The 12,963-nt window shown below is 40.4% G+C and overlaps 1 long non-coding RNA gene across 7 annotated transcripts in view; it reads right to left on the bottom strand.

The window, feature by feature from the left end:
- Positions 1 to 12,963, bottom strand: part of LOC119058084 (uncharacterized) — a 224,730-nt gene that overhangs the window by 134,526 nt on the left and 77,241 nt on the right. Inside the window, exon 1 of one of the 7 annotated variants that reach the window (XR_005084192.2) lies at positions 4,543 to 4,647. The exons of the other annotated variants lie outside the window; for them this stretch is intronic. This is a non-coding gene — a long non-coding RNA (uncharacterized LOC119058084). Of the gene's footprint in view, positions 1 to 4,542; positions 4,648 to 12,963 lie in introns of those variants that run through there. 7 annotated transcript variants of the gene reach the window in all.

The following is a 12,963-nucleotide window of genomic DNA, read 5'->3' on the forward strand; positions in this document are numbered from 1 at the left end:
CCCATAAGACTTGCTAAGAAAAATAATAGTCATGTTTAAACATGGCGGTAGGAGAGGGTGTTTTCACATTTAACAGGATCTATTCTCCCATTCAACCAATGTGCTTATTTACAAAGAAATAATTCTTATCTATGTAGAATTTGGCCACTCAATAGATTTTTGTTAATTTCCTACATACAAACACCCACTAATGCTCTTTGACAAGACGATCATTTCAACTCCCTATAGGCCCTCAGTTGGCAACACTTTATAGCCATTAGTTGAGTTACTATGCAGGCTTTAAAGTAATAGAATCACACTTCTGCTATTGAGACCCTTTTGGGGATTCAAACAGCTCTTCCAACCACCAAGACCAATTAAAGAGGTGATACTGTGTTCTACACGCAGACGGCAGAGGTTTTCCTGACAGATCAGGAAAGCAAGAGGGTCCACATGAAATAGAACCCAGTAAAAGCAAAGTAATCCTCAGTGGTGTCTACCTTGTGGAGCACTCAGTGGAAAGCAAAACAGACTCTTGTTCTGTTTGGTTTTCCTCTAAGAACAGTAATGTTCACGATGAGGATGCTGCTGATGCACCTTACCCTTTCTTCTAGCCTGTGTCTCTAAAGCCAGGGTTCTTCTGGTTGAATTCTTCGCAGCATCTGTGCAGTGTCTGGGATGTTCATCATACTCTGTTTGAGAATGGGGACCCCTGCGTGGCAGGAACCAGGGCAGAATGACTCAGTAAAATGCACAAACTTCAGTGTTAGAAAAACAATTGACTGTTTTACAAATGGTTTATTTGCCAAACAAGATTTCTCTTTTCTCTCTACTCTATTTCCTTCTGTTTCCTAGTTCATCGTCTGGGCCTCACTTCTCTTTTTGTGATAGTCCTCCTTTCTACTGGGCTGCCCTGGAGCCACAGCAGGCTGCCTCCACACTGACATGTGGAGAAGAGGAAGGAATGATGAGAGCCCTCGACCTGCATATTTCACTCCTTGGCAAGCCTCTCTCTCCATGTCTCTTGACTTCCTCTTAGGGAATTGTGTTTTACACTTTCACAGCATTTCCATATTTTTTTTATCTCTGTCCAGAAGGTTAGCCTTTAGAGCCATGAATTTGAGGTTAGAAATTAACATGCTCATATTTGCACATATTCAGAAATGCACAAGGAGCCCTGACTGGTGTGGCTCAGTGGGTTGAGTGTTGTCCTGCAAACTGAAAGGTCACTTGTTTGATTCCAGGTCAGGGTACGTGCCTGGGTTGCAAGCCAGGTCTTGGGTTGGGGGCATGTCTCAATTGATGTTTCTCTTGCACATTGATGTTTCTCTCCCTCTCCTTCACCTTTCCTTCCCTTCCTCTAAAAATAAATAATGAAAATATTTTTAAAAGAAACACACAAGGATACTATAGCATACTTTTGAACCATTTTTTAAAAAATCCCAATTCTTCCACAATTATGTGAAACTTCTCTTGGCTTCTCTCTCCCCAAATGATTTTTATAGCCCTAACACAGAATTAGAATAGGAAGTAAAAGATGAAACAAAAGGTACAAACTTCAAGTTATAAAATATATAAGTCATGGGGTTACAATGTACAGCATGGTGACTATAGTTAATACAGCATAGTTAAGAGTGTGTTGTATATTTGAAAGTTGCTAAGGCACTAGATTTTTCTTAGAACATCTCATTACAAAAGAAAAAATTGTGAGTATGTATGGTGATGGATGTTACTAGACTTACTTTGATAATCATTTTGCAACATAAACAAATATCAAATCATTATGCTCTACACCTGAAACTAACATGATATATTTCCATTATATCTCATTTTTTTAATGTAGAACTTGAGAGAGATCTACTATGAGCTAAAAGGAATCTGGTCAGGATCCAAGAGGGATCCCTGAGGGTGGGATCTATAAAAACCTGGTCTATAGCCCTCGTTGGTGTGGCTCAGTGGATTGAGTGCCAGCCTCTGACCAGAGAAGCCACTGGTTTGATTTCCATTTGGGGCACATGCCTGGGTTGTGGGTCAGGTCTCCAGTTGGGGGCATTCAAGGGGCAACTGATAGATGTATCTCTTGCACATTATTTTTATTATCTTTCTTTTTCTCTTCCTTCCCTTCACTATAAAATAAGTAAATAAATAAAATCTTAAAAAAAAAGAAAAACCTGATCTACAGATTCTATCTATCCATCAATCCATCTCTCTGTCTACCTATCTACGCCCCCCCCAGCTTTTTTACACATATAGTAGGTACCATGCTATCAAGCATGTACATCTGTTTGATGGACACAGGTTCAGTTTCTTGTCCCTCACCTCTACCCTGGGTCATATTAAATTTCTCTTCTCCGTGTTGTCATTGTAACCTTTGTGGATCAAAATGATCACTATCACTTTGTATTGTAACTGCTACTCAAGAGCTATCTGTTCCTATAGACCTTGAATTTCTTAGACAATCTCTTGCTCTCTCCCAACACCCCTATACCCCAACCTCTCCCCCTACCTCTGAAACCTGGAAGGACACAATGAGTAGGTACTAACAGATACCCTGCCACTAAAAAGGGAGAGCCTGACTGAGAATGCAGGCAACTGAGGACATGAAACAAGTGGTGGAGAAGAGAGATTTCAAAAGGGCAGGAACAGTCTGGCACAAGATGACCTCCAGAAAAATCTTACCATCTACTTTAGCCATCGAGTTTTCTCAATGGTTAAATTTTTGAGAAATAATAATGTAAATAATCAGTGAAAAACATCCTGCTTAAAAGAACATGGGATGTCTCACAGTTCATACCCATTTCTACACGCCTCTGCTCTGTTTACTTCTTTCTTTTCTTTGGCTGATGTCAAGGGTAAACCTAAATAGGAACACTGTTCAAATTAATGTACTAGGCTGTCTGGCTCTTAATACAGCCTTGATGGCTCAGGCACATCGTGATCTCTCTTATAAGAAATATGATCTTCTGGAAAACAAAGGCAACTTGATTTTCCTGGCAATGTCAGAGACATGCCCATCAAATTTATTCCTGTGTAGTGTGGTTTCTTCATTATTCATCTGCAAGACATTATAATGGTTCATTATGAGAGGGGCTTCATTTGGATGTTAATTCGCAAATAAAAGTCAAGAAAAAGTTTGTATAAACTATTTCTGTAGATGTAAGTACATTAAATACCTTAAAATTTTAACCAACCAGTAAATAAAATCTGCTTGGGAAGACTAATACAAAGATAACCACTCTGACTTGGAAAATTTTAATCACAGTTCATCTTCTGTGAGCTTCTTTAGTAATCTAAAGGGTAAGATTAGACCCTCATTATGAACTACTTACATACATCATTTGAGATGATGGGAAAGTAATTTGAAGAATTCAGGGCCTGGTAATGAGTTTCCTTTGAAGTTGGGGAGGGGTGGCAGTGGGAACAGAATTTGAGATAATTGCTGGTTGTCTCCAAGGAGTCCAAATGTTGATGAAGCTTCTGTGTTTAATAATTAAAGATGCTAACCTCAGAGAAAGACAGAGGGACATTTGTTGGTAACCCCTCGACACTTCAGAAGACTGCGTCTTGGTCTGACAATCTACTACTATCTAACTTCATCCTCCCCTTGGCCTCAATACTCCTCATTGCTCTCTCTGCATTTGCTCAGTCTTCCACCATAGGCACTAAGAAGAACAATTGAAAGCCTGAAGAATGAAAGAAAACCTGCTTAGGAAACTTGACTCTGGCAGCATCCCACACTGTGGTTATAAGACATCCACCTTTCTGCCTGAGGTGCCCATCTGAAGAACAAGGGTAACAAGAACACCTCTCCCAACAAATGTTTGCCTTACTCTTTGAAGTTTATAAGCTCTGCATCTGGGTGAAGTCTACTTAATGCATCCATAGGAAATGCGTTCCTAGGAGAAAGTTACAACTCTGGGTGTGGCTTTCTCTTCCCATTCATTCAAATTTCTGTTGTTAAACTCACGAGAACTTTACTCCAGTTAATCATGCCACATCTGAAATATTCTCCCAGGATCTGCTACCAAGAGACCTCAAAGTCCATTTCTAGCATTCTACATTTAGCCTTGGTAACCTTCATCCAAACAAAAGTGCCTCTTGGACCAGCTGTGTGGATTAGGGGAATTGTAATGGAAAGTAGAAATGTGCTCATTTCTTATGCTAATTCCCAGAGTACCCCTCTGTCCTACAGGCATTTTGTAGCTGTGCCCACAAAGCACATAGAGGTAATGGAGAATGAAGACAGCGTGCTCACAGATTACCCAGGAAACAGATTGAATGCATTATCTCATCATAACTAATTACATGTGCACTGACTACTTCCAAATAAGGTCACATTCTAAGGTGCCCAGGGTTAGGCCATGTAAAATTTGTGTTTGACACAATTCAACATTTAAGTCAGTGACTCCCAAATCCTGGTCCAAGGCTGAGGCAGATGGAAAGTACAACTTCCATATTAGATCAATTTTTCCCAGACCAAGTGTTCTCTGCTGTGTGACCTCACTATGTGACCCAGCCTGTCGTAGAGAGTTCCCTGCATCCCTTCACATACTGGCCACATACCTGGTCTATCATTGTCTGTTCTCCCAAACCAGAGAGAGGGCAGAAGCAGCAGCTGGTGAGTTGTGGTAGAGGGTAGCTATTCCTTTTATACCACGGGAGCTCTTAAAATCACTGAAAATGAAATAATATAAAGAAAAGAGTATTCACCAGGATGAGTGGGATTGTACGGCCCTCTGAGGGCATGTTCAAACAACAACATGTATCTCCCCAATTGTCTTCATAGGAGAACAGATCCTGCTAAAGGGTTGTGGTTTCGCTGATACGGTTTTGAAGGTGGGGGAAGCATTTTATTGTTCAGATCAATCAAATCAAGGCTGAGTTCTGCCACTAACCCTCATTCTCTGTCCTTCCTCTACTCAGTGATGACCAGCAACCCCCTTAACAAAAGTGGAGTATAAGTATTACCAGTGTGAATGCGGTTCCAAAGTATGTCACAGCCTCAGGCACCCAGACTGTGCAGGGGATTCAAAATTCAGTAAAATAACACCAGGAATAATGTTTCCATTTATATTGCTATCATTAGGAAAAACTGGATTTTGACCCAGAATAAGATTTTGCAATGAACTTGCTAGAAGCTGAATATCCGGGTTCTATTTCATATTGTGGAACATAAATCTTCAAATTGACGAACTTGTAACCACTATACAAGTATCTAAAAGACGAGAGATTAACTAGAATTTTACTTTATCATTCTACATTCCAAAACATTTAAATCTACCTTTCTAATTATATATATATATATATATATATATATATATATATATATATATATATATTTTTTTTTTTTTAAAGCTGTTGACCATGATTCTGAGGGGGGCAGTGTTGCTTCCTACTCTTTAGGTGTAAGTTGGCCTTTCATACCTGAAATAAGGATGACAGGAGATGATAACCTGTTTTCAATGTCCTTACCTGGCAAAAGCAAAATTGGCAATCCTAAAGTGATCCACCCCCTTCCTCTCCACATAGACATGTATTTCCCTTCATTTTTCTCTGTATCAGGCTGTGATAGCCAGCAATCTGTAAACATTGTTTGAATGAATGAATGAATTTAGAAAAGGTTCAGATGATACAATGTACTGTAAAATAAAAGACTCTAATAAATACCTGAGAAAGGGAGTAAAACAATAGACCTGATCAAATAACTCCTAAATATCCAGCCCAGCCTAACTCCAAGGAACATTATTTCTTAATCCCACTGAAAACCGAATCCCTCTGTAATTCCAGGGTCTTCATTTCTGCTCACCATCCCTGCCTGCTACCATGGGCTTTATGCACACAACAATATTTATTTCTCTCTGTCTGCGACTGCTGGCTGGTGAGTGGGCTGCCTCCGACTGTCTAGAGAGCAGGAAGCAGATGGAAAACAAATACAGTTGAGGAGTTCTGGGGGCAAAGCTACAGAGAGGAAAAGAAAGCCAAGAAATAAACACACAGGAAGGAGACTGGTCTTTCTGCCTTTCATCCCTGGCTTTGCTAGATAAGACTTAAACAGCAAGATGTCAACTGGGCTCAGTTTCAAATTCTACCCAGCTTCTACTCCAAGGTAGCGTTTACCACATTTAAAAAAAGAATCAATCTCTACATTTTTTTGAGTGATTAAAATAAGTTCCTAATAAGTGATTCCAATTCATTTCAAATGCTGTAATCATTATTACACTGGAGATGTATAGTATGCAAGAATTCGAAATGAGTCCAACACAGACATTGCACAGGTATACACACTGTGCCTATGGCTACGGTAGACACAACTGACCTAGACGGATCTTATGTGTATTAAAGCAGAGCATCAGGCCAGGTTTAGGAAAGACTTTTAGGTGATTGGAAACAATAACTGCATTGTCTTCCTCATTCTTCCAATGCCCACTGTTCCTCCTTCTTCCCTTTCCTCTTAACAAACTCAGCTTTAATGACACAGTCTAAAACCAATCATTTATACCCCAGAATAAATATGAATCACAGAATCATCTCTGACTGCAAGTCATTATTCTTATCGTAAACATTCACACTGAAGAGCAGTTTCACCTGATTTTCCTCAGAGAATGTCCTCCATAAAGCTTCCTATTACTGTGTGACATGTCCTCAGTACTCGCCACCTCGCCCCTGGACCAAATATCTTCTTCTTGGGGTTTGCTGAGGTCATTGATATCCATGGTGGTCAACACCCTGGAGCTGGGTTGCCCAGGTTCAAATTCTGACTTCCCCATGTACTAGTTCTATGACCTTATCAGTGGTTATTAGTCAGAGCCTTTCATCCCATTTGCAAAACGAGGATGATAATAGCAACACTGCCTTCTTCATAGGATTACTGTGCCAATTTACTGTGATCAGTGTAGAGTTATTAGAATAATAGCTAATGCTTTCAGATTAGTTCATATTATTAATTTCATTGTACGGTCAGAAATTACCAATGTGAACATAATTTTTCCTATTATTAAGGAAATAAAATTTTAAAAGAAACTGGCTCAACAGAAAAAAAATAATTTAAGAAGTATTTTATTTCTGAAGGTCAGCATCTTTTTACAGAATTCTGTCTCCATGATCATCTTATAACATATAAGATATATCATATCATATATCATATAAGACTATCTTAGTAATGTTTAAAAATGTATACTATTTAAAAAAATCTTCTAATAGAAATACATGTAGGACAAAAAGTGACTTAAATTTTTATCTTTTCAATATAGGCAAAAATCATATGTTGTTACGAATCTAAAAACCTTAATACATTTAGTTTATCCTTCCACAAAATCTGTTTCAATCTCTCTTGTTTATTAATTTAAAAATACTTTGAACAGGAAGTTTTTTGAGAAGAAATGCCACTTAATAAGTTAGCAAAGGGTAAAATACTTGACTTCACCTTAAATAATTTTTACAACACTTCACATCTATTACACAGTACATTTGCCATCAAGAAATAGAACATGTATGCCTTGATTGGTGTAGCTCAGTGGATTGAGTGTGGGCTGCAAAGCAAAGGGTCACTGGTTCAATTCCCAGTCAGGGCACATGCCTGGATTGCGGGCCAGGTCCCCAGTGGGGGCCATGTGAGAGACAACCACACATTGATGTTTCTCTCCCTCTTTTTGTCCCTCCCTTCCCCTGTCTCTAAAAATAAATAAATAAAATCTTTATTTAAAAAAAGAAAGAAAACATGTCTATTAAACACTGTTTTCCAAAAAGAACTTATAAGCAAGACTCATGGCCATGAACGGGGGGGCGGGGGGGTTGCCTGAGGGAGTGGGGGCACTGGGTGGAGGACGGCAAAGTAGGAAAATTCAGGACAACTGTAATAGCATATTCAATAAAATGTAATAATAATTTTTTAAAGGCAATGTTTTCTGGCTTTGGCAAATCGAATCCTAAGTTTTCAAGACCTTACTGATTTTAGACAATTCAACAAGATGCACTCAAGCAGATGCATTTCAGTGTTTAAGGAATCATGAGAATCCATGAGGGGAAGAGGTGGATTGTGCCTCTAATATCATCCAGTGGAAGCAGCATCCTGCATAGTCTGCAAATAAGGTGGGCGGTAGGCAAGGGTTCATTCAGATGTAAATTAACTGCATTTTTATTTTGCACTAAATATAAACTTGTGAAAGTTAAAATAAGTTTTCTCCTTGCTTATGTTTTAATTTGTACCTATGATACAGTCAAGTCTGAGGAACGACACAATGGGTTAGGTCAGAATATTTAATTACCTACAAAGGATGTTTCATGGATTAACTGTCAAGTGTTTTGAGACTGCAAACCACTTGATACATGCTAATGAGACATGTCAAGGATGCTGGTATTATTTGTTCTGTTAACAAATATTATTCCATCCACTCCGTAGAACCACCTTAGGTCTTGTTACTCTACAGCGACCAGTTTTTAAATTGTATTGTACTGTCCCCCACATACAGTAATCATCATGTTTTAATTACAAAGTCTTGAGTTTTCAACCAGAGCTGCTGAGTCAATCCTTAGGGTTTGTGTTATGATCAGAGAGAAGGTAATCTGCCTAAAGCCTTGGGTTTGGCTGGTAATCACCAAGGCATCATAAGCCTGTGAGTGGTAACAGAGATATTTTAATAGTTACTTTAAGGAAAGAAGATCAGCTAAGAAGCTAGGAAGAAAAGCCAGGCTGAGAGGGAGAAGTAGGGATGATGACTATATTCTAAGCTGCAAATTAAATCCATAAGTTGGGCCAAAGACCTATAAGTACTTTTTTAAAGACTTTAAAAAATACAGACTATGCAATTATTTTGATTTCCAGTTATCTGATTCTACATGCATTTAGAACAAGCTAGGAAAAAAACATTGAAAATATTTCTGTCCTAAAGAGATAAAAAAAGACCTGCTACATTTAGACAACTTTTCACTGAGAAAAAGAAAATACAGGCTATTTAACATTGAGCTACAAAGGTCCAGCTCCATTTCAACCTTGGCCTTGACAGATTCAGGGTTTCTGAGCAGGTCCTTGAACCTGTATCTCCATCACATTCTTGGCCTCTACATGTAAAAATGGAAGTAAAACAACCGTTTTGTACCTCACAAGGAAGTCATAAAGATTAGAGTTAGAACATTAAACTTCAAAGATTAGAGGTTCAATATAAATTCCAGCATACTCGTCAAGAGGGCAGTGTGAACTGACGGCAATGTGCTGCTTAAGCAGTTCCTGCCTGCCAGCAGATCTACACTAGGATGACCTTGATGTGCTGAGGGAAGGGCAGGAACACCTTGGACTGGGAAGCACATTATCTCAGAGCCAATCCTCCCTGTAATACCACTTAATTGTCCATACTGGGTAGCTCACCATAAAGATCAAATACTGCAATTTAATGCATACCTGCTACTCTCTCCCCTCTCCCAAAGTAATAAACATTTCTGTATCTACAGTGTGCAAGGCTGTGCTAAGGGCTGTAAATACAGAAATAATACAGTAAGAATGTGTGATTCTTACCTTTTCAGAGCACATAGTCAAAATAAGAGAGCTGTGCATTCCCTATACAGTCTAGAGAAAGGTAAGTCTGCCCAAAGCTTAGAACATCTCAAAGCAAGGTCCACCCTAAAATAACTACCCAATAATTTTGTAGCTGACTTCCATCAGTGATGCCCTTGTTAGACCATGACATTTACTGTGATAAATCCAAATTTTGCACATTTTTTCTGTTACCAAATCAAAAAAACTGTGATACTTGAATCTATAAGTGGTCCAAATTATTACTGAAGGTATTGTTTTAAAGAGTTTATTTATTTATATTTAGAGAAATGGGAAGGGAGGAAGAAAGAGAGGGAGAGAAACATCAACGTGAGAGATACATCAATGGCTTGTCTCTCATACACGCCCCTATCAGGGATCACCCTGCAACCCAGGCATTTGCCCTGACCAGGAATAGAACCAGCCACCTTTCACTTTGTATGATGACACCCAACTAACTGAGCCACACCAGTCAGGGCACTGAAAGTATTTTTAAAGGGCCTAACCTGAGAGTCCAATCACTCTGCTCTTAGAATCAGTAAGCTTGAAGGGGTTAGTTATTTTAGGGGACATTCTAAGACCAATGTTTTTGACAGCTGACTAACCTCAAGTTGATGTTCAGTGTTGCCAGGGGTATGAAGAAAAGCATATTCTTTATGGACAGTATGCCTAATTGCCCTACCCTTGCCTTGGGTCCCTGCCTTCCTCCTACTTGGTAATGAATAAATGAATGACAAGTTCAGGTGCTGCCTGGAAAGCTCATTAATCTCAACCTAAGTCATTTGAAGCAGTTGTCCCTACTCTGTCTTAAACATCACTAGGCCCTGACCTCCCTTGGAAACCTAATCCCAAAATCTGACCCATTTACAGTTGGTAACACCTTTCCTACATGGAAATAGAGTAATTGGTCAGCTTATTTTCTAATTACCTAAAGATAATTGTTGACATACATTTAATTTTCCAACTATCAGTTGAGTTTGGCTTTTCTTAAAGGAAAACTCAAAGTACTGATTCTTCTCAAAAATTTCTCCAGATTTTTCCATGTGTCTTTTTAAGAATACAGATTTAAGCAAGCTGGGAGAAAATGAATATCCATTTCCTCATCTGTAAAATGGGACAAGATGATTCCTGAGACTCCTTTTGCTCAAGGATCTTAATCATGGAGAAACTCTGTACAACAGTTTAAGGCAGAGGTCAGGAAACTTCCTCTATGTGCAGTCGGACAGTAAATGTTTTAGGCTCTGTGGCCAAAGGGTCTCTGTAGTAACAAAGATGCCATAGTAGCACAAAATCAGGCATAGACGATAAATACGTAAGCACATGAGCATGGCTGTATTTCAGTAAAGCTTTATTTATAACAGCAAGTGCACAGTTAGATTTGGTGTGCAGGCCACAGTTGGTCAAGTTCTGGTCTAAGCAAAACAACCAAGCTTTTATTTTATATCTCTATGCATACTTGCTGTCCCTGTGCCCAGGCTCAGATTTTCTGAAATGACCCATAACTGAATGACCCATTCAGCAATTAGTGGACCCTCGATTGCCTAGGAATATAACACATACAAGTCCAAGTCAGGTGGGGTGGACATAGAGAGCCAAACTTGAAAAGCAGAATGTCTTTTGTTTTGCTTTTACATCAACCCACTCCTGGCTTTCAGGATGAGTGGAGGCCTACATTTTCACTTACCATGCTTTGTAATGAGACTCAGTTTTTAAATTTGTTGGGCCATATTGGCCAACCACTATGACCACAGAGTTAATGAACAAAGTGCTATCAGTCCCTTATACTCAAAGCATGGCCCATGGACCAGGAGCCTCAGCATTATGTGGGACCGCATTAGAAACGTCAAATCTCAGGCCCACCCCAGACCTACTGAACTAGTATCTACAGTTAAACCAGGTCTCTAGGTGGCTTGTATGAACATTCCATTTGAGCAGCTTTGCTGTTTACAATCTATTAGCCAAGGTCCTACTAGCAAGAAACAGATGTCAGCCACAGGTGGAGCAAAAGGAGAATTGTAGTAAAGGGACTTCTCAGGGAGATGTGGCCAGAGTACAATGAACACACAGGAATGGACAGAAACCTTTGGATCAAGCAATGACTGTAGCCATTACAACCCCTGGGGCTGAGGGGACAGGAAGGAGGAAAAGTAGTAACTGAGCCCTGGAACCATCAGGGAGAGGTTGACTAGTGGAGCTGTCATCAAAGAGGAAAGAGCATCTTCTGGAGACACATCACCAGTGCAGGAAGAGAACAAAGAAGAAATACCCCAGCCTCTTTTTCTGTCCCCACATTCATGATGGTACCACCCATTGCCCAAACCCCACCAGGAGACAAAGTGCAAGGGAACCCAGGAGGGGCCCCCTCAAGAGCCAGGCTCCCAGAGCACAGAGCAGAGACTGAGGGGAGGTGGCAGAGAATACCGGCACAGCTAGAGAGCACTTCCAGTTGGCGTTCAGTTCCCCTGGAGCTCTCAGTCCCATGGCCAGTGTCTGCCATCTGCCCTTGTCTCCTCACTGGTACCTTAGTGTCTGTGGTCAGCACTGTAACATTGGCCTTCCCTTTTCCTCAGCTTCTATCACTGCCCAAACTAAAACACCATTATAAAAAAAAACACATATACAGCCAAGATGGAAACATAGGTAAACACACTGTGCCTCCTCACACAACCAAAAGGACAACAACAATTTAGAAACAAAAAACAACCAGAACTGAAAGAAAATCAAACTGTATGGAAGTCCGACAACCAAGGAGTCAAAGAAGAAACATTCATCCAGTTAGTAGGAAGGGCAGAGTTGGGCAGCCAGGCAGAGAGGGCTTGCTGCAAAGCAGCAACTGGCAGCCCCAGTGAGGCAGCGGACTGTGGAGGGGCGCAGCACTCAAGGCAGCTGGCAGACTGGGCGGTCCCACATTCACGTGCAGATAAACCAGGCAAAACTGGGGAGCAGGACAGACCACCCAACCCAGGGTCCCAATGTGGGGAAATAAAGCCTCAAACCACTAACTGAAAACACCTGTGGGGGTTGAGGTGCTGGGAGAGACTCCCAGCCTCACAGGAGAGTCTGTTGGAGAGACCCACAGAGTCCTAGAATGTACACAAACTAACCCACACGGGAATCAGCACAAGAAGGCCCCAATTTGCTTGTGGGAAGTGGTGGAAGTGACTGAAATCCAGCAGAGAGCGGAGCACATACCATTGTTCCCCCTCAGGCCCCTCCCCGACATACAGTGTCACCACAAAGCAATGTGGGTTACTCAACCATGGTGAACACCTAAGGCTCCACCCTCATTTATAACGGGTGCATCAAGACAAAAAAAAAAAATGGCCCAAATGAAAGAACAGATAAAAGCTCCAGAAAAAAATACAACTAAGTGACAAAGAGGTAACCAACCTATCAGATGCACAATTCAAAACACTGGAAGTCAGGATGCTCAAAGAACTGATTGAATCTGGTTGCAA

Source organism: Artibeus jamaicensis, unplaced genomic scaffold (assembly GCF_021234435.1).
Source record: "Artibeus jamaicensis isolate MK-2021 breed Jamaican fruit bat unplaced genomic scaffold, CSHL_Jam_final scaffold_369, whole genome shotgun sequence".
NCBI classification, from domain to species: domain Eukaryota; kingdom Metazoa; phylum Chordata; class Mammalia; order Chiroptera; family Phyllostomidae; genus Artibeus; species Artibeus jamaicensis.